Source organism: Hemitrygon akajei, chromosome 30 (assembly GCF_048418815.1).
Source record: "Hemitrygon akajei chromosome 30, sHemAka1.3, whole genome shotgun sequence".
NCBI classification, from domain to species: domain Eukaryota; kingdom Metazoa; phylum Chordata; class Chondrichthyes; order Myliobatiformes; family Dasyatidae; genus Hemitrygon; species Hemitrygon akajei.
In genome coordinates, this window is record NC_133153.1 from 4473283 (window position 1) to 4496235 (window position 22953).

Below are 22953 nucleotides of genomic sequence, written 5' to 3' on the forward strand. Positions count from 1 at the left end.
CAGCTGACATCCTGACTACCACCACCCTCATTCTGGATCCACCTATCACCTCCCAGCTGACATCCTGACTACCACCACCCTCATATGGATCCACCTATCACCTCCCAGCTGACATCCTGACTACCACCACCCTCATTCTGGATCCACCTATCACCTCCCAGCTGACATCCTGACTACCACCACCCTCATATGGATCCACCTATCACCTCCCAGCTGACATCCTGACTACCACCACCCTCATTCTGGATCCACCTATCACCTCCCAGCTGACATCCTGACTACCACCACCCTCATATGGATCCACCTCACCTGCCAGCTCTTGCTCCATTCTTTCTCCCACCTTTTTAGACTACCTATCCCCATCTTTCTAACCCTGATGAAGGGTCTTGATCCAAAACATCAACCGTCAATTTTCCTCTATAGAAGCTGCCTGACTCGCTGAGTTCCTCTGGCATCTTGTGTGTTGCTCCAGATTTCCAGCATCCGCAGAATCCTGTGTCTAGATAATTATATTTTTTATTGAACAGGACTCTTTCACAGAAGCAGAACATTATTTATTGGCCAAACCATATTGCCCCTTGAATGAAGAGACCTGACAAACCAGTTGAGAGTCATCACATGGAGGATCACCACGCGGGTGGAAGTTCCCACTTGCTTCAAAAAGGCAACAATTATACCAGTGCCTAAGAAGAGTAATGTGAGCTGCCTTCATGACTATCGCTCAGTAGCACTCACATCTACAATGATGAAATGCTTTGAGAGGTTGGTCATGACTAGACTGAACTCTTGACTCAGCAAGGATCCAGACGCATTGCAATTTGCCTATCGCCACACTAGGTCAACAGCAAACACAATCTCAATGGCTCTTCATGGCTTTAGACCACCTAGACAACACAAACGCTTACATCAAGATGCTGTTCATCAACTATAGCTCAGCATTTAATACCATCATTCCCACAATCCTGATTGAGAAGTTACAGAACCTGGGCCTCTGTACCTCCTTCTGCAATTGGATCCTCAACTTCCTAACCGGAAGACCACAATCTTTGTAGATAGGTAATAATATCTCCTCCTCTCTGACGATTAACACTGGTGCACCTCAGGGGTGTGTGCTTAGCCCACTGCTCTACTCTCTCTACATCCATGACTGTGTGGCTAGGCATAGCTCAAATACCATCTATAAATTTGCTGATGATACAACCATTGTTGGAAGAATCTCAGATGGTGACAAGAGAGTGTACAGGAGTGAGATATGCCAACTAGTGGAGTGGTGTCACAGCAACAACCTGGCACTCAATGTCAGTAAGCTGTAAGAGCTGATTGTGGACTTCAGGAAGAGTAAGATGAAGGGACACAGACCATTCCCCATAGAGGGATCAGAAGTGGAGAGAGTGAGCAGTTTTATGTTCCTGGGTGTCAAGATCTCTGAGGACCTAATCTGGTCCTAACATATTGATGAAGTTATAAAGAAGGCAAGACAGCAACTATACTTCACTAGGAGTTTGAAGAGATTTGGCATGTCAACAAATACACTCAAAAACTTATATAGATGTCCTGTGGCGACCCACTTCCCAGCGCACTCAAACCGGCTCACAAAGTGGCGCGTGCCGGCATTGAGGCCGGTCCCAAAGAGGGCGCCAAGCCTGCTTCACCAGCAAGGGGAAAAGCCCGCGCGCGGGACGGGATTGTGAATACCCGCCCCCTACAGCATTCCCACCCGGGGAGGGCGGGAACAGGAAGGCTTTAAAGCGAGGCCACGAAGTTTGAATAAATCTCTTTGCAACTGCAGCTCACCGACTACGTGTCATTATTTCAGCGCTGCGTATAGCACACCGCTACAGTACCATGGAAAACATTCTGACAGGCTGTATTACAGTCTGGTATGGGGGTGGGGCTACTGCACAGGACCAAAAGAAGCTGCAGAGGGTTGTAAATTTAGTCATCTCCATCTTGGGTACTTGCCTACAAAGTACCCATGACATCTTCAAGAAGCGGTGTCTCAGAAAGGCAGCATCCATTATTAAGGACTTCCAGCAACCAGAGCACTGTTACCATCAGGTAGGAGGTACAGAAGCCTGAAGGCACACACTCAGTGATTCAGGAACAGCTTCTTCCCCTCTGCCATCTGATTCCTAAATGGACATTGAACCCTTGAATACTACCTCACTGTCTTTATATATTTCTGCTTTTTGCACGATTTTTAATTTATTCAATATACATACACTGTAATCGATTTACTTATTAATTTATCATTATTTTTTCTCTCTTCTATATGATGTATGGCATTGAACTGCTGCTACTAAGTTCACAAATTTCATGACACATGCCGGTGATAATAAGCCTGATTCTGATTCTGATCTGGGGTCTGGCACAATCCGGCCTGGGCACGGCAGGGAGATGCCTCTCCTCGACAGACCTGACTGAATCAGGTTGGGAGTTAAGTAGTTATTTGGTCCTTTAATGGCTATGTTATTGGTGCTGACCTTTCAACCCTAGACTTATTTACTATATTTCAATTCCCCGGCCGTCACTGTGAGATTCTCATACCTCCACATAAACAGCCCAGTAAATTAACCAAGCAACGCTCAACAGTCGAGTTTTCAAGGCACTGGGACCTTGTGCATGAGCTCCAACAGAGTCAGAATCAGTTTTATTATCTAATAAATGTTGTGAAATCTGCTGTTTTGCAGCAGCAGTACAGGACATACATAAAAAATTAGTGAGCTAGTGCTCATGGTCCATTCAGAAATCTGATGGCAGAGGGCAAGAAGCTGTTACAAAAACGTTGAGTGAATTCAGGCTCCTGGATCCTTGATGGTAGCAATGAGAAGAGGGCACGTCCTGGACAGTGAGGTTGGATGCCACCTTCCTGAGGCATCACCAACTGAAGATGTACTCTATGCCCGTGAGTCTGCAGCTTTTCCCTGCCCTGTGCATTGAAGCCCCATTCCTGTAATGTATTATGTGAGTATTCGTAGGTCAGAGTGCGTATGACGTCAGAACGCGGGGTTTTGTAAAATGCAAGTCTGGTGAATAAACATGTGTGTTTAATACTGCGGTGTCCGAGTCACATTAACGCTACATGGTGTCAGAAGAAAGCGAAAAGGAAAGGAAGAGAAGACACGTAAAAAGATGTCACAGTTACAGCCACCGTCGAGTTTAAGCCTACGAGGGAATATTGCTGAGAATTGGAAGGTATGGGTCCAGCAGTTTGAGCTGCTTTGCACCGCCCGTGGCGTAGATGACAAGACGGAGAAGGTGCAATGTGCTACGTTTCTGCATGTGGCGGGAGCAGAGGCAATAAAGGTTTGCAACACGTTTGTCTTCCAAGAGGGTGAGCGAGATAAAATTGAAGTGTTGAAGAAAAAGTTTCAAGATTACTGCGAGCCGAGAAAAAACCTACCATACATTCGACACATATTTTTTACGAGGGCTCAAAGACCGACGGAGACCATAGACGCCTACGGAACAGATGTGAAGAACAAGGCAAAAAACTGTGAGTTCGGACAACTGCATGATTCTTTAATACGCGACAGGATTGTATGCGGCATACGAGATGATCATGTGAGAGGCAGGCTGTTGAGAGAGGCGGAGCTTACATTGGAAAAAGTGATTGATATGTGCCGTGCTAGCGAGATCACATTGAGTCAGGTTAAAATGCTTAATGAAGAGACTGAAGTATACAAAATAAAAGCTGTGAAAACTGACAAGAGTAGGACAAAGCCAGCTCCACAGGATAATCAAAAGGAAGTTAACTGCAACAGATGTGGTTATAAACATGGGTACAGAAAATGTCCAGCCTTTGGTAAGACATGCAAATTATGTAGAAAGAGAAATCACTTTGCAAAGATGTGCAAATTGCAGGAGCAAGCAAGGAAAATGCATGCTGTGGAACAGAGTGAGTGCAACAGTGACATGTTCATTGGAACAATTGAAGTGGAACAGGAGGTATGCATCAAGAATATTGATAATGCAGAGATGGAGGATGAAGATGATTGGATTGAAGATCTGACAATAAACAGGAGGAATGTGACATTTAAGCTTGACACTGGGGCGAAGTGCAATGTAATGTCAGCAGAAACATTCAACTCACTGGACATCAGAGGAACACTTGGAAAATCCACCTGCAAGCTTGTTGGATATTTTGGCCACAAGACAGCATCATTGGGAAAGAAAACACTCACCTGTGTGTATAAAGGACAAAAACACAAGATAGAGTGTGAGATTGTGCAACAGCATGTTTCGGCAATACTAGGCAGAGCAACATGCATAGAGCTAGGCCTGGTGAAGCGAATCTATGGTGTTGAGAAAGAAAATGACATTCTCAAAGACTTTGCTGACTTGTTTTCTGGAATAGGATGTTTACCAGGGAAACACCGTATCCAGATTGATCCAACTGTTGCACCAGTCGTGCATGCTCCGAGGAAGGTTCCAGTAGCTCTCAGGGATCGAGTAGTGGAGGAGCTACACAGAATGGAACAGATGGGAGTCATAACGAGACAAAGTGAACCGACCGACTGGGTGAATAGTATGGTGACAGTGGTCACAGAGAAAAAGATTAGGATTTGCATGGATCCACAAGATTTCAACCAAGCCATCAAAAGAGAGCACTATCCGCTGCTCACGGTTGAAGAGGTTGTCTCCTGCATGCCTAATGCAAAATACTTTTCAGTATTGGATGCAAATCAAGGTTTCTGGCAGATCAAGCTGGATGAAGAAAGTTCCAGATTATGCACTTTCAACACGCCCATAGGGAGATATCGTTTCCTGCGTCTACCCTTTGGGATTTCTTCTGCATCAGAGGTATTCCAGAGGTCAGTGGCACAAATGATTGAAGGCCTGGATGGAGTGGTCAGTATCATTGATGATTTGCTGATATGGGGTGACACCATTGAGGAGCATGATCAGAGATTGAAGAAGCTTCTGGAGAGAGCACGTGAGTACAACCTAAAACTGAACAAAAGTAAATGTAGGATCAGAACTACAGAGATCAAATACATAGGTCACGTACTCAGCGCTGATGGGCTAAAACCAGATAATGAAAGGGTCAGGGCTGTGGTACAGCTACCACCACCTGAAGACAAGCAAGGGCTTTTGAGGTTCATGGGCATGAGACAGTATCTTGCCAAGTTCATTCCCAACTTATCGGAGGTCAGTGCTCCACTTCGAAAGCTACTAGAGAACAACACTGAATGGCATTGGGAAGATGAACAAAAGAAAAGCTTGGACACATTGAAGCAGTTGGTTACCAATGCACCAGCACTCAAGTTCTATGATGTCAATAAACCGATGACAATGTCTGTGGATGCCAGTTCGGAAGGAATAGGAGCTGTTATACTGCAGGATGGGAGGCCTGTGGCATATGGATCACGAGCACTTACAGACTGTCAACGCCGATATGCTCAAATCGAGAAGGAATTACTTGCCATAGATTATGGGTGTGAGAAGCTCCACCAGTATGTATATGGCAAAGAAATCCAGGTTGAGAGTGATCACAAACCACTTGAGAGCATCTTCAAAAAGCCACTTCATCAAGCTCCTATGAGGCTGCAAAGGATGCTTCTCAGGCTACAGAGGTACTCTCACAGTTACCTATAAGCCAGGAAAAGAACTGCACATCACTGATGCTTTGAGCCATGCTTACCTCAAAGAGCAAAAGGAAGAGTTGCTAGGAAGAGAGCTGGAGATCAACTGGGTTACACCTCAGCTACCTATTTCTGAGGAGAAGTTGAATATGTTCAGGAAAGCAACTGCAGAAGATCCTGAAATGCAAATGCTAAGAGACATTACAATGAATGGATGGCCAACAAAGAGAAAAGATGTTCCAAAAGAAATACAGAAGTACTGAACATTTAAAGAGGAAATTAGCTATGCATCAGGACTAATGTTCAAAGCGGCAAAACTCATAGTACCAAATCAAATGAGACAGGAAATGCTCAAGTACATGACAAGCTAAAGTACAAGCAAATAAAGCAAAAGAGCTACTATGACAGACATACAAGACAGTTACCAGATCTGCATATAGGTGAAAATGTCAGAATACAGAGAGGAGACACTTGGCAGCCAGCTGTGGTTGTGAATAGGCATCAGCAACCAAGATCCTTCATAGTTCGCACGCCGGATGGAAGAGTCTACAGGAGGAACAGGAAGCATCTGCTGAAGACAGGTGAGAGGGTGTTTCCACGTACAGATACACAGGACATTTCCACGGATACAGACATGGAAACAAACGACACCAAGAGTGAGGGGCGTGACGAAACCCCACGACGCAATGACGGTGAAAGTTCGGCGCAGACAGACCGAGGTGGAAATGCAGACACAGAGGTTACTCGAGAGACTGACTCTGAAGGACAAGCACAGTCACAGTTCTATCGCACAAGGTCTAGGAAACAAGTCAAACTTCCAGCTAGATACAGAGACTAGATCTACCTACAGTCTTGCACAGTTTGAGACAAAATCACACATGTTATAAGTTCCAAGGAGCGAAATAAAAGGTTTATTAGTCTATGTTAGTAAAAGAAAATATATTGCCGTTAGTATTGTAAGATACAATGTAGAATACAGTATAAGAAGTTAAGATTTTTATTAGTTTATGTCATGGCTGTTGTAATGTTAGAAAGTCATACCTAGAGGCATTGTTTTGGTAATTCACAGTATTGTAAAAAAAAAACTTGAGAAGGGGGATGTAATGTATTATGTGAGTATTCGTAGGTCAGAGTGCGTATGACTTCAGAACGCAGGGTTTTGTAAAATGGAAGTCTGGTGAATAAACATGTGTGTTTAATACTGCGGTGTCCAAGTCAGATGCTTTCACGGTACATCTGTAGAAATTTGCAAGAGTATTTAGTGACATACCAAATCTCTGCAAACTCCTAATAAGATATAGCCATTGGTGTGCCTTCTTTGTAATTGTATTAATTTATTGAACCCGGGACAGATTTTCAGACACGCTGGCATCCAGGATCTTAAAGCTGCTCACCCTTTCCACCACCAACCCCTCAAAGATGACCAGCATGTGTTCTCCCGAATGCTCCTTCCTTAAGTCAACAATCAGTTTCCTGGTCTTATTGACGTTGCGTGCAGAGTTGTGTTTGCAACACCTGTCAACCAGCCAATCCAGCTCATTCCTGTATGCCTCCTCGTCACCATCTGAGATTCTGCCAACAACAGCTGTGTCATTGGCAAATTTATACGTTTAAGATGTGCCTGGCCACACAGTCACAAGTGTACAGGGAGTAGAACAGTAGGTCAACCACATATCTTTGAGGTGTGCCTGTGTTAATTATCACAAGGAGGACGTATTACTTCTGCTCTGAACTGACTGTGATCTCGCAATGAGGTCAAGGATCTAGTTGCAGAAAGAGGTACCGAGGCCAAGCACTACCTGACCTTCCTTATTCCTTATCCTTCTGTCACCCCGTTTCGACATACTACAGCCCCAGTGTGGGCCTGTCTGCACTCCAGTCCTCATCTACAGTCCGATTCTGACAGATCTGGTTTAGCTCACAAGCAGATGGCCAAACAAGCTGAACTGACTGCCAGTTATAAAATGTAAAGAAACCTAGGGTCACTCTACACCAGAACCCCAATGTAAAGGAACATAGGGTCACTCTACACCAGAACCCCAATGTAAATGAACATAGGGTCACTCCACACCAGAACCCCAATGTAAATGAACATAGGGTCACTCCACAGCCAGAACCCCAATGTAAATGAACATAGGGTCACTCTACACCAGAACCTCAATGTAAATGAACATAGGGTCACTCCACAGCCAGAACCCCAATGTAAATGAACATAGGGTCACTCCACACCCAGAACCCCGATGTAAATGAACATAGGGTCACTCTACACCAGAACCCCAATGTAAAGGAACATAGGGTCACTCTACACCAGAACCACAATGTAAATGAACATAGGGTCACTCCACAGCTAGAACCCCAATGTAAAGGAACATAGGGTCACTCTACACCAGAACCCCAATGTAAATGAACATAGGGTCACTCCACAGCCAGAACCCCAATGTAAATGAACATAGGGTCACTCCACAGCCAGAACCCCAATGTAAATGAACATAGGGTCACTCTACACCAGAACCCCAATGTAAATGAACATAGGGTCACTCCACAGCCAGAACCCCAATGTAAATGAACATAGGGTCACTCTACACCAGAATCACAATGTAAATGAACATAGGGTTACTCCACAGCCAGAACCCCAATGTAAATGAACATAGAGTCACTCCACAGCCAGAACCCCAATGTAAAGGAACATAGGGTCACTCCACACCCAGAACCCCAATGTAAATGAACATAGGGTCACTCCACACCAAGAACCCCAATGTAAATGAACATAGGGTCACTCTACACCAGAACCCCAATGTAAATGAACATAGGGTCACTCCACACCCAGAACCCCAAAGTAAATGAACATAGGGTCACTCTACTCCCAGAACCCCAATGTAAATGAACATAGGGTCACTCCACTCCCAGAACCCCAATGTAAATGAACATAGGGTCACTCCACACCCAGAACCCCAATGTAAATGAACATAGGGTCACTCCACAGCCAGAACCCCAATGTAAATGAACATAGGGTCATTCCACAGCCAGAACCCCAATGTAAATGAACATAGGGTCACTCCACACCCAGAACCCCAATGTAAATGAACATAGGGTCACTCTACACCAGAACCCCAATGTAAAGGAACATAGGGTCACTCTACACCAGAACCACAATGTAAATGAACATAGGGTCACTCCACAGCTAGAACCCCAATGTAAAGGAACATAGGGTCACTCTACACCAGAACCCCAATGTAAATGAACATAGGGTCACTCCACAGCCAGAACCCCAATGTAAATGAACATAGGGTCACTCCACAGCCAGAACCTCAATGTAAATGAACATAGGGTCACTCTACACCAGAACCCCAATGTAAATGAACATAGGGTCACTCCACAGCCAGAACCCCAATGTAAATGAACATAGGGTCACTCTACACCAGAATCACAATGTAAATGAACATAGGGTTACTCCACAGCCAGAACCCCAATGTAAATGAACATAGAGTCACTCCACAGCCAGAACCCCAATGTAAAGGAACATAGGGTCACTCCACACCCAGAACCCCAATGTAAATGAACATAGGGTCACTCCACACCAAGAACCCCAATGTAAATGAACATAGGGTCACTCTACACCAGAACCCCAATGTAAATGAACATAGGGTCACTCCACACCCAGAACCCCAAAGTAAATGAACATAGGGTCACTCCACTCCCAGAACCCCAATGTAAATGAACATAGGGTCACTCCACTCCCAGAACCCCAATGTAAATGAACATAGGGTCACTCCACACCCAGAACCCCAATGTAAATGAACATAGGGTCACTCCACAGCCAGAACCCCAATGTAAAGGAACATAGGGTCACTCCACAGCCAGAACCCCAATGTAAATGAACATAGGGTCATTCCACAGCCAGAACCCCAATGTAAATGAACATAGGGTCACTCCACAGCCAGAACCCCAATGTAAAGGAACATAGGGTCACTCCACACCCAGAACCCCAATGTAAATGAACATAGGGTCACTCTACAGCCAGAACCCCAATGTAAATGAACATAGGGTCACTCTACACCCAGAACCTCAATGTAAATGAACATAGGGTCACTCTACACCCAGAACCACAATGTAAATGAACATAGGGTCACTCAACAGCCAGAACCCCAATGTAAATGAACATAGGGTCACTCCACTCCCAGAATCACAATGTAAATGAACATAGGGTCACTCTACACCCAGAACCTCAATGTAAATGAACATAGGGTCACTCTACACCAGAACCCCAATGTAAATGAACATAGGGTCACTCCACACCCAGAACCCCAATGTAAATGAACATAGGATCACTCCACAGCCAGAACCCCAATGTAAATGAACATAGGGTCACTCTACACTCAGAACCCCAATGTAAATGAACATAGGGTCACTCTACACCAGAACCCCAATGTAAAGGAACATAGGGTCACTCCACACCCAGAACCACAATGTAAATGAACATAGGGTCACTCCACAGCCAGAACCCCAATGTAAAGGAACATAGGGTCACTCCACACCCAGAACCCCAATGTAAATGAACATAGGGTCACTCCACACCCAGAACCCCAATGTAAATGAACATGGGGTCAGTCCACAGCCAGAACCCCAATGTAAATGAACATAGGGTCACTCCACAGCCAGAACCCCAATGTAAATGAACATAGGGTCACTCTACACCCAGAACCTCAATGTAAATGAACATAGGGTCACTCTACACCCAGAACCTCAATGTAAATGAACATAGGGTCACTCTACACCCAGAACCACAATGTAAATGAACATAGGGTCACTCCACAGCCAGAACCCCAATGTAAATGAACATAGGGTCACTCCACTCCCAGAATCACAATGTAAATGAACATAGGGTCACTCTACACCCAGAACCTCAATGTAAATGAAAATAGGGTCACTCTACACCAGAACCCCAATGTAAATGAACATATGGTCACTCCACACCAGAACACCAATGTAAATGAACATAGGGTCACTCCACACCCAGAACCCCAATGTAAATGAACATAGGATCACTCCACAGCCAGAACCCCAATGTAAATGAACATAGGGTCACTCTACACTCAGAACCCCAATGTAAATGAACATAGGGTCACTCCACACCCAGAACCCCAATGTAAATGAACATGGGGTCAGTCCACAGCCAGAACCCCAATGTAAATGAACATAGGGTCACTCCACAGCCAGAACCCCAATGTAAATGAACATAGGGTCACTCCACAGCCAGAACCCCAATGTAAATGAACATAGGGTCACTCCACTCCCAGAACCCCAATGTAAATGAACATAGGGTCACTCCACTCCCAGAACCTCAATGTAAATGAACATAGGGTCACTCTACACCCAGAACCTCAATGTAAATGAACATAGGGTCACTCCACAGCCAGAACCCCAATGTAAATGATCATAGGGTCACTCCACTCCCAGAACCCCAATGTAAATGAACATAGGGTCACTCCACTCCCAGAATCACAATGTAAATGAACATAGGGTCACTCTACACCCAGAACCTCAATGTAAATGAACATAGGGTCACTCTACACCCAGAACCACAATGTAAATGAACATAGGGTCACTCCACAGCCAGAACCCCAATGTAAATGAACATAGGGTCACTCCACTCCCAGAATCACAATGTAAATGAACATAGGGTCACTCCACACCCAGAACCCCAATGTAAATGAACATAGGGTCACTCCACAGCCAGAACACCAATGTAAATGAACATAGGGTCACTCTACACCCAGAACCTCAATGTAAATGAACATAGGGTCACTCCACAGCCAGAACCCCAATGTAAATGAACATAGGGTCACTCCACTCCCAGAACCCCAATGTAAATGAACATAGGGTCACTCTACACCCAGAACCTCAATGTAAATGAACATAGGGTCACTCCACACCCAGAACCCCAATGTAAATGAACATAGGGTCACTCAACAGCCAGAACCCCAAACAGATAGAAGATGGTAAACCAACTTGCTTTCTCTTCCCTCTCCAAATAAACATCAGATAAAAGAGTCATCGTGTGCAAAATGTGGTTATAAAAATGGAAATACACGTTTTATTCTTAAACATACCCAAGGGCACTTGCAAAATATCACAATGTTCCACAGTATAACATTGCTGAAAGAGATATATTCTATATTTAGTTGATAAAAAAAATAACAACGTCAATTGGTGGTGCACAGCATGGCCAAGCACACAGTTACTGAGGAGCTCCTCTTCAGCTATAATTTGTTAAATTAAATGTTACTTAGAAACACAGCTTTTTTTGAGAAAGGAACGTCATTACCAGCGATATTATGATGAGTGTACAGTGATGGGGAGCCAATTGAAAAATCACCCGTTTGCATTGAAAGGTATCAAGGAGACTGATTTGTAGCCACTTAAACAACATCTGCAAAGCCCAATTTTAGGCAGATTGGACTCATTTTACTGACTTAGCCCAAGTGGAAATATTTTAGAAAAACACAAAACATCTTTGTTTTGCAATCATAGTTTTCTACAAAAAAAATGTGAATGATTTGGAAAGAAAGTAATGGTTTGTTGTGCGACATTTTTAGAGCCTGCATGGAGGCGGTGTGGATCCAGACTATTCTGAGTCCCAATACAGCTGTCAGTATTGAGTCAGAATCCAGCACAAAAAGGTGAAAATTAATTAAATCCTGGGGAAAACATGTCATTGTGAGTTGCCATCTCGACCAGATGACACAAGCTAAAGTGACGAAAAGAGAATCTGATCCCTCCCAGAAAGCCAACAATTTGCAGCGGCATATTGTCAGTTGAAGAGGGCCTGGCTGATGCAGATTTGTGAACAAAACAGCAACTGTTTGCATCAGAATGCAAGTATTGAAACAACTATTTGCTTTAATTAAAGTTGCATGCCACTATTAAGCTTCAAAATCCATATATTATTCTCAAATTCAAGTGGCTTCATTTACCCTGAACCAATGTTTTGAGTGAATGAACCAATTGACTGATTAACTTTAATTCACTCACTGCTTCACATCATTAGTGAATCAGAGTTAAACTTTTTTAAAAATCCATTTTACCGAATAATATCAGAGCAGTGAAGCACTTGAACCCTGCCAATCATCGGAAATCCAAGGCTCCTTGCTGGTTCTAAGTCAGGTTAAAATTCATACTGTTCCAAGTGACCAAAGAAATTGGTAACGTCAGTGCTAAGCACACCATACCTCAATGTGATGTGAAAATGCAGCACCGCTGTCAGGAATTTTCCAGATCCAAATTCCCACCGTGCAGCCAAGTCCAGGGCTTGTCTTACTGATAAAATGCCCGTTTCATCCAGAACCAGAGGCTGGGGAGAGAGGATTACAGAAAGTCAGAACACCTTCCACCAACTAATTACAAATCCACCAAAAGCAAACTCAGGGAAAATAGATGAGAGCTGAAAATGAGCTTGCAGAAGTCCTAACAAGGCACTGTCATGAGCAACAAAGACTGGATCTTTCCCTAATAAGCATCAGCTGCTTATCATGTGGTTCTGCAGCCTAAGCAGGGGCCTTTCCTTCAGCTCACAACATCCAATGAAACATCGCTCCAGGTTATTAACCAGAGGGCTGGCCAGCTTCAAATAGGCCCACACAGAAATCATCCAACACGTGAAGTCTCCAGTATGTGCAATTTGTAGCACAGATGTTGCAACTGATCACAAACAGCATTTCCCTACACAAGATGCAAAAAGAAAATTCTGTAGGGCTTTGAAGCGAAGTTGTGTGTTATCTGTAACACTGGCAATGGATTGACACGTAAACAAACCTATCAGAAACATTAACAATGTTCATGTGAACCAATAGCAAGTCTGCAAATGGCTGCCTGGAAAGGTCAGTTACAGATCAGAAAGGAAAACTTAGTGCTTAGAATGGAATCAAGTTCACATTGAATCTTTGCCAGCCAAGGCAGAGTTTGCCCTGCTGTGGTGAACTACATATACCTGTCTATATCTCGCCTCACGTCTCCGAGAGTTATTGATGGTGCATCACCTGCCTAATCCCATTTCCCCAACCCAAAGGTCATGAACCAAGTACATGCTCAGTGCAGTGAGGTCTGCCTCAGCCATCCTGTCAGAGTTCCTCCTCTCACCATCTTCTAGAAGGAGAAAGTTTCCTCCTAAACACAGGAAATTCTGCAGACGCTGGGAATCCTGAGCAACACGCAAAATGCTGGAGAAGCTCAGCATCTACCTGGCTGCCAGATTTGCGGAGTTTTTCCAGCATTGTGTGTGTGTTGCTCAAGGTTTCCAGCGTCTGCAATTGTGTGCAGATGGTACTTGCTAGATGCCACCCAGATGAAAGGCCTTGGCCTGAAACACAAAAGTTTCCTCAGATTCCTTCCCTTCACTCAGGTCACCTGATCTGTGTACCAATCTGTCCACTGCCAAACCGGGTACCACACCAATGGGAGAAACTCAATGGCTCAGCTGAGTTGGAAAACGTCCATTCCAATGACCAACATAACCTTCCCTCAACCAACACACAGCACCATTTATCGTATTTTCCACTGGACTCTGCACAGACTGGAAGACATTTTGACTGTGGTGAACTCTTGAAAGTCTGAAGGATACATGGCACTCCGGTGGCAAATGCTGGATTATAAAAACCAGCTCTCATCCAGTTATCACCACATTGCCATTTGTGGGATCTTGGGTTGCCTACATTAAAACAGTGACTGCACCTACAATCGTACAACTTCGGGGCAGAAGAATGCCACTCAACCCTCATTCTTGTGCTTCCATTTAATAACACTGATAGTTGATCTAAATGCAGCCCTGACTTTGCATTCCTCCTGCCGGTGGTAACCTTTCGGGCCAAGACCCTTCATCAGGGACTCCTACCCTTAGCTTTAAAATATGAAGAGGCTCAGCTTCCACTGCCACCATCATCTGAGGAAGAGTCCAAAGACTCACTCTCAGAACACATTTCCCCTCATCTTATGTCTATCCATGGCCTCCTCTATTGTCAAAATGAATCCAAACTCAGGTTGGAGGAACAACACCTTATATACCAGCTGGGTAGCCTCCAACCTGATGGCATGAACACTGACTTCTCTAACTTCCGTTAATGCCCCTCCTCCCCTTCTTACCCCATCCCTGACATATTTTTCAAATCTCTTACTATCTTTCCTTTCGGTTAGTCCTGACGAAGGGTCTCGGCCCGAAACGTCGACAGTGCTTCTCCCTATAGATGCTGTCTGGCATGCTGTGTTCCACCAGCATTTTGTGTGTGTTGTTCCCCTCATCTTAAATGAGCAACACTTGTCTTTTTGAAGAGCAGTAACTTCCTTCCAATCTCCCCCCCCCCCACAAGAAGAAACATTTTGTAAACCCACCCTGTCAAAACAATCAGGTCTCCTGTTACTCTTCTGAACTGCAGCCAATTTAAACTTGGCTGGTCTGACCTTTCCTCAGAATCCAGTACGACCATTGTAGTTATTAGCTTTTCTGACCACTCCCAACACACTTACTTTCTTCATTCAGATGAATACTATGTATGGCCCTCCACACGTACTCACATCGCCCTTCAAAAGAAGAATGAACTCCCCACTTTGCATTCAATTTCCCAACTTTGTATTTGGCCAATGACAGTGGTATCATCAGCAAACTTGAATATGGCATTGGAGCTGTACTGAGTCCCACAGTCATTAAGTGTCAGTGAGTGAACAGGGGCCAAGCACACAGCCCTGTGGTCCACCTGTGCTAATGATGAATGTGGGGGAGATGTCGTGACCAGTCTATACTAACTGGGGGTGTGTTAGTGAGGAAATCAAAGACCCAGATGTATAGGGAGGTACCAACGCCCAGGTATTGGACATTAGTGATGAGCCTCGAGGGCATAATGGTGGTGCTGAAGGCAGAGACATATTCAATGAAGAGTATCTTCACTGTCCAGGTGTTCCAGAGTAGAGTGAAGAGCCAATGCAATGGCATCTACTGCCTTGAACCTTTGTAAATGTGGTGAAGTTTCTCCAGAGTGCTGTACGGAGGGAGTGCAGATTCTTTACCCAGCAATAATGAAGGAACAGAGATAAATTCACAAGTTGGAATGGAACCTTGAGGGGAATTTATGATTCGCAGCACTCAGTTTGTCAACTCCCCCAAATCTCTGGTTCATGGTATTCCAATGCACCAACACCCCAGAGTACAGGTGGTGAAGAATTTATGAAAGTAGCTGTTGTCATTTTGCAGATGATGTACATATACCATGGCAACCGTGTGCTGGTTGGACACCTCCCCATTCCAGCAGTAAAAGATGCTGGTTGGAGACCATAAGATATAGGAGCAGAATGAGGCCATTTGGCCCATCAAGTCTGCTCCGCCATTTCATCCAATTTTCCTCGCAGCCCCAATCTCCTGCCTTTTTCCCATATCCCTTCATGCACTGATCTATCAACCTCTATCTTAAATATACACAAAGACTTGGCCTCCACAGCTGCCTGTGACAAAGAATTCCACAGATTCACCACTCTCTGACTGAAGAAATTCCTCCTCATCTCCTTTATAAAAGGACACTCCTCTATTCTGAGACTGTGTCCTCTGGTCTTAGACTCCACCACCATAGGAACCATTCTCTCCACATCCACTGCCTCCATTTAGAAAACAGTCAACCTTTTCATTTCTTCTACCAAAGTTCATGACCATACACTTCCCAACACTGTATTCTGTCTGCCATTTTCTGCCCATTCTCCGAATTTGTCCAGCTCCTTCTGTAGCCTCCCCACTTCCTCAAAACTACCTGCCCTTCCACCTATTTTTGTACCGTCTGCAAACTTTGCAACAAAGCTATCAATTCTATCATCCAAATCATTGACAAATAACTGAAAAAGAATCGGTCCCAATGCAGACCCTTGTGGAACACCACTAGTCACTGGCTGCAAGCCAAAAATGGCTATTTATTCCCACTGACTGGCCTCCTGCCAATCAGTCACTGATTTATCCATGCTACAATCTTTGCTGTAATCCCATGGGCTTGTAGCTCGTTAAACTACCTCACATGTAGCACCTTCTGAAAATCAAAATACACAACATCAACCAATTCTCATCTGTCTATCCTGCTTGTTATTTCTTCAAAGAATTCCAACAGATTAGTCAGACAAGACTTTCCCTAGAGAAAACCTCCAAATAACCTGAAAGCTCATCCTTAATAATCGACTCTAACATCTTTCTAACCACCGAGGTTGGTCAAACTGCCCTATAGTTTCCTTTCTTCTGCCTCTCCCCGTTCTCGAAGACTGGAATAGTATTTGCAATTACCTAGTCTTCCGGAACCATTCCATAAATTAGTGATTCTTGAAATATCATTACTAATGCCACCACAATCTGTTCAGCCACCTCTTTCAGAAACTTAGGATGTAGTCAATCTGGTCCAGTTGACTTAAGTACCTTCAGATCTTTAGGTTTCCCAAGACATCCCCTTTAGAACATTAGAGAATGCAGCTTGGAATCTCCCCTTTTGAACAGTAAAGGGTGTCAGTTGGAGATCTCCCCTTTTGAACAGTAAAGGGTGCTGGATGGAACGTCCCCTTTAGAACAGTAAAGGGTGCTGGTTGGAGATCTCCCCTTTAGAACAGTAAAGGGTGCCGGTTGGAACGTCCCCTTTAGAACAGTAAAGGGTGCTGGTTGGAGATCTCCCCTTTAGAACAGTAAAGGGTGCCTGTTGGAGATCTCCCCTTTAGAACAGTAAAGGGTGCTGGTTGGAGATCTCCCCTTTAGAACAGTAAAGGGTGCTGGTTGGAGATCTCCCCTTTAGAACAGTAAAGGGTGCTGGTTGGAGATCTCCCCTTTAGAACAGTAAAGGGTGCTGGTTGGAGATCTCCCCTTTAGAACAGTAAAGGGTGCTGGTTGGAGATCTCCCCTTTAGAACAGTAAAGGGTGCTGGTTGGAACGTCCCCTTTAGAACAGTAAAGGGTGCAGGTTGGAGATCTCCCCTTTAGAACAGTAAAGGGTGCCTGTTGGAGATCTCCCCTTTAGAACAGTAAAGGGTGCTGGTTGGAGATCTCCCCTTTAGAACAGTAAAGGGTGCTGGTTGGAACGTCCCCTTTGGAACAGTAAAGGGTGCCGGTTGGAGATCTCCCTTTTAGAACAGTAAAGGGTGCTGGTTGGAGATCTCCCCTTTAGAACAGTAAAGGGTGCTGGTTGGAACGTCCCCTTTGGAACAGTAAAGGGTGCCGGTTGGAGATCTCCCTTTTAGAACAGTAAAGGGTGCCTGTTGGAGATCTCCCTTTTAGAACAGTAAAGGGTGCTGGTTGGAGATCTCCCCTTTAGAACAGTAAAGGGTGCTGGTTGGAACGTCCCCTTTGGAACAGTAAAGGGTGCCGGTTGGAGATCTCCCTTTTAGAACAGTAAAGGGTGCCGGTTGGAGATCTCCCCTTTAGAACAGTAAAGGGTGCCGGTTGGAGATCTCCCCTTTAGAACAGTAAAGGGTGCCGGTTGGAGATCTCCCTTTTAGAACAGTAAAGGGTGCTGGTTGGAACGTCCCCTTTAGAACAGTAAAGGGTGCTGGTTGGAACGTCCCCTTTAGAACAGTAAAGGGTGCTGGTTGGAACGTCCCCTTTAGAACAGTAAAGGGTGCTGGTTGGAGATCTCCCCTTTAGAACAGTAAAGGGTGCCTGTTGGAGATCTCCCCTTTAGAACAGTAAAGGGTGCTGGTTGGAACGTCCCCTTTAGAACAGTAAAGGGTGCCGGTTGGAGATCTCCCCTTTAGAACAGTAAAGGGTGCCTGTTGGAGATCTCCCCTTTAGAACAGTAAAGGGTGCTGGTTGGAGATCTCCCCTTTAGAACAGTAAAGGGTGCTGGTTGGAGATCTCCCCTTTAGAACAGTAAAGGGTGCTGGTTGGAACGTCCCCTTTAGAACAGTAAAGGGTGCTGGTTGGAGATCTCCCCTTTAGAACAGTAAAGGGTGCTGGTTGGAGATCTCCCCTTTAGAACAGTAAAGGGTGCCTGTTGGAGATCTCCCCTTTAGAACAGTAAAGGGTGCTGGTTGGAGATCTCCCCTTTAGAACAGTAAAGGGTGCCGGTTGGAACGTCCCCTTTAGAACAGTAAAGGGTGCCTGTTGGAGATCTCCCCTTTAGAACAGTAAAGGGTGCTGGTTGGAGATCTCCCCTTTAGAACAGTAAAGGGTGCCGGTTGGAGATCTCCCCTTTAGAACAGTAAAGGGTGCCGGTTGGAGATCTCCCCTTTAGAACAGTAAAGGGTGCTGGTTGGAACGTCCCCTTTTGAACAGTAAAGGGTGCCGGTTGGAGATCTCCCCTTTAGAACAGTAAAGGGTGCCTGTTGGAGATCTCCCCTTTAGAACAGTAAAGGGTGCCTGTTGGAGATCTCCCCTTTAGAACAGTAAAGGGTGCCTGTTGGAGATCTCCCCTTTAGAACAGTAAAGGGTGCTGGTTGGAACGTCCCCTTTAGAACAGTAAAGGGTGCTGGTTGGAGATCTCCCCTTTAGAACAGTAAAGGGTGCCTGTTGGAGATCTCCCCTTTAGAACAGTAAAGGGTGCTGGTTGGAACGTCCCCTTTAGAACAGTAAAGGGTGCTGGTTGGAACGTCCCCTTTAGAACAGTAAAGGGTGCCTGTTGGAGATCTCCCCTTTAGAACAGTAAAGGGTGCTGGTTGGAACGTCCCCTTTAGAACAGTAAAGGGTGCCTGTTGGAGATCTCCCCTTTAGAACAGTAAAGGGTGCCTGTTGGAGATCTCCCCTTTAGAACAGTAAAGGGTGCTGGTTGGAACGTCCCCTTTAGAACAGTAAAGGGTGCTGGTTGGAACGTCCCCTTTAGAACAGTAAAGGGTGCTGGTTGGAGATCTCCCCTTTAGAACAGTAAAGGGTGCCTGTTGGAGATCTCCCCTTTAGAACAGTAAAGGTTGCCTGTTGGAGATCTCCCCTTTAGAACAGTAAAGGGTGCTGGTTGGAACGTCCCCTTTAGAACAGTAAAGGGTGCCTGTTGGAGATCTCCCCTTTAGAAGAGTGAAGGGTGCTGGTTGGAACGTCCCCTTTAGAACAGTAAAGGGTGCCTGTTGGAGATCTCCCCTTTAGAACAGTAAAGGGTGCCTGTTGGAGATCTCCCCTTTAGAACAGTAAAGGGTGCTGGTTGGAGATCTCCCCTTTAGAACAGTAAAGGGTGCTGGTTGGAGATCTCCCCTTTTGAACAGTAAAGGGTGCTGGTTGGAGATCTCCCCTTTAGAACAGTAAAGGGTGCTGGTTGGAGATCTCCCCTTTTGAACAGTAAAGGGTGCTGGTTGGAACGTCCCCTTTAGAACAGTAAAGGGTGCTGGTTGGAGATCTCCCCTTTAGAACAGTAAAGGGTGCTGGTTGGAACGTCCCCTTTAGAACAGTAAAGGGTGCTGGTTGGAACGTCCCCTTTAGAACAGTAAAGGGTGCTGGTTGGAGATCTCCCCTTTAGAACAGTAAAGGGTGCTGGTTGGAGATCTCCCCTTTAGAACAGTAAAGGGTGCTGGTTGGAGATCTCCCCTTTTGAACAGTAAAGGGTGCTGGTTGGAACGTCCCCTTTAGAACAGTAAAGGGTGCCGGTTGGAACGTCCCCTTTAGAACAGTAAAGGGTGCCTGTTGGAGATCTCCCCTTTAGAACAGTAAAGGGTGCTGGTTGGAACGTCCCCTTTAGAACAGTAAAGGGTGCCTGTTGGAGATCTCCCCTTTAGAACAGTAAAGGGTGCCTGTTGGAGATCTCCCCTTTAGAACAGTAAAGGTTGCTGGTTGGAACGTCCCCTTTAGAACAGTAAAGGGTGCTGGTTGGAGATCTCCCCTTTAGAACAGTAAAGGGTGCCTGTTGGAGATCTCCCCTTTAGAACAGTAAAGGGTGCCTGTTGGAGATCTCCCCTTTAGAACAGTAAAGGGTGCTGGTTGGAACGTCCCCTTTAGAACAGTAAAGGGTGCTGGTTGGAACGTCCCCTTTAGAACAGTAAAGGGTGCTGGTTGAAGATCTCCCCTTTAGAACAGTAAAGGGTGCCTGTTGGAGATCTCCCCTTTAGAACAGTAAAGGGTGCCTGTTGGAGATCTCCCCTTTAGAACAGTAAAGGGTGCCTGTTGGAAATCTCCCCTTTAGAACAGTAAAGGGTGCCTGTTGGAGATCTCCCCTTTAGAACAGTAAAGGGTGCCTGTTGGAAATCTCCCCTTTAGAACAGTAAAGGGTGCTGGTTGGAACGTCCCCTTTAGAACAGTAAAGGGTGCTGGTTGGAGATCTCCCCTTTAGAACAGTAATGGGTGCTGGTTGGAACGTCCCCTTTGGAACAGTAAAGGGTGCCTGTTGGAGATCTCCCCTTTAGAACAGTAAAGGGTGCTGGTTGGAGATCTCCCCTTTAGAACAGTAAAGGGTGCCTGTTGGAAATCTCCCCTTTAGAACAGTAAAGGGTGCTGGTTGGAGATCTCCCCTTTAGAACAGTAATGGGTGCTGGTTGGAACATCCCCTTTAGAACAGTAAAGGGTGCCTGTTGGAGATCTCCCCTTTAGAACAGTAAAGGGTGCTGGTTGGAGATCTCCCCTTTAGAACAGTAAAGGGTGCTGGTTGGAGATCTCCCCTTTAGAACAGTAAAGGGTGCTGGTTGGAGATCTCCCCTTTAGAACAGTAAAGGGTGCTGGTTGGAGATCTCCCCTTTAGAACAGTAAAGGGTGCTGGTTGGAGATCTCCCCTTTTGAACAGTAAAGGGTGTCAGTTGGAGATCTCCCCTTTTGAACAGTAAAGGGTGCTGGTTGGAGATCTCCCCTTTAGAACAGTAAAGGGTGCCTGTTGGAGATCTCCCCTTTAGAACAGTAAAGGGTGCCTGTTGGAAATCTCCCCTTTAGAACAGTAAAGGGTGCTGGTTGGAGATCTCCCCTTTAGAACAGTAATGGGTGCTGGTTGGAACATCCCCTTTAGAACAGTAAAGGGTGCCTGTTGGAGATCTCCCCTTTAGAACAGTAAAGGGTGCTGGTTGGAGATCTCCCCTTTAGAACAGTAAAGGGTGCTGGTTGGAGATCTCCCCTTTAGAACAGTAAAGGGTGCTGGTTGGAGATCTCCCCTTTTGAACAGTAAAGGGTGTCAGTTGGAGATCTCCCCTTTTGAACAGTAAAGGGTGCTGGTTGGAGATCTCCCCTTTAGAACAGTAAAGGGTGCCTGTTGGAAATCTCCCCTTTAGAACAGTAAAGGGTGCCTGTTGGAAATCTCCCCTTTAGAACAGTAAAGGGTGCTGGTTGGAGATCTCCCCTTTAGAACAGTAATGGGTGCTGGTTGGAATGTCCCCTTTAGAACAGTAAAGGGTGCCTGTTGGAGATCTTCCCTTTAGAACAGTAAAGGGTGCTGGTTGGAAATCTCCCCTTTAGAACAGTAAAGGGTGCTGGTTGGAAATCTCCCCTTTAGAACAGTAAAGTGTGCTGGTTGGAGATCTCCCCTTTAGAACAGTAATGGGTGCTGGTTGGAATGTCCCCTTTAGAACAGTAAAGGGTGCCTGTTGGAGATCTCCCCTTTAGAACAGTAAAGGGTGCTGGTTGGAGATCTCCCCTTTAGAACAGTAAAGGGTGCTGGTTGGAAATCTCCCCTTTAGAACAGTAAAGGGTGCTGGTTGGAGATCTCCCCTTTAGAACAGTAATGGGTGCTGGTTGGAATGTCCCCTTTAGAACAGTAAAGGGTGCGTGTTGGAAATCTCCCCTTTAGAACAGTAAAGGGTGCCTGTTGGAAATCTCCCCTTTAGAACAGTAAAGGGTGCTGGTTGGAGATCTCCCCTTTAGAACAGTAATGGGTGCTGGTTGGAGATCTCCCCTTTAGAACAGTAAAGGGTGCTGGTTGGAATGTCCCCTTTAGAACAGTAAAGGGTGCTGGTTGGAGATCTCCCCTTTAGAACAGTAAAGGGTGCTGGTTGGAGATCTCCCCTTTAGAACAGTAATGGGTGCTGGTTGGAATGTCCCCTTTAGAACAGTAAAGGGTGCTGGTTGGAGATCTCCCCTTTAGAACAGTAAAGGGTGCTGGTTGGAGATCTCCCCTTTAGAACAGTAAAGGGTGCTGGTTGGAGATCTCCCCTTTTGAACAGTAAAGTGTGTCAGTTGGAGATCTCCCCTTTAGAACAGTAAAGGGTGCTGGTTGGAACGTCCCCTTTAGAACAGTAAAGGGTGCCTGTTGGAGATCTCCCCTTTAGAACAGTAAAGGGTGCTGGTTGGAGATCTCCCCTTTAGAACAGTAAAGGGTGCTGGTTGGAGATCTCCCCTTTAGAACAGTAATGGGTGCTGGTTGGAACGTCCCCTTTAGAACAGTAAAGGGTGCCTGTTGGAGATCTCCCCTTTAGAACAGTAAAGGGTGCTGATTGGAGATCTCCCCTTTAGAACAGTAAAGGGTGCTGGTTGG

The 22953-nt window shown here is 45.5% G+C and overlaps 1 protein-coding gene across 4 annotated transcripts in view; it reads right to left on the reverse strand.

Annotated features, from left to right (window-relative positions):
• rab27a (RAB27A, member RAS oncogene family) overlaps nt 1-22953 on the reverse strand; it is a 203220-nt gene that overhangs the window by 85255 nt on the left and 95012 nt on the right. For 3 of the 4 annotated variants that reach the window (XM_073032874.1, XM_073032876.1, XM_073032875.1), the window contains one exon: nt 12815-12936. The exons of the other annotated variant lie outside the window; for it this stretch is intronic. The gene's annotated coding sequence lies outside the window, so the exon portion shown is untranslated. The remainder of the gene's footprint in view (nt 1-12814; nt 12937-22953) is intronic. 4 annotated transcript variants of the gene reach the window in all.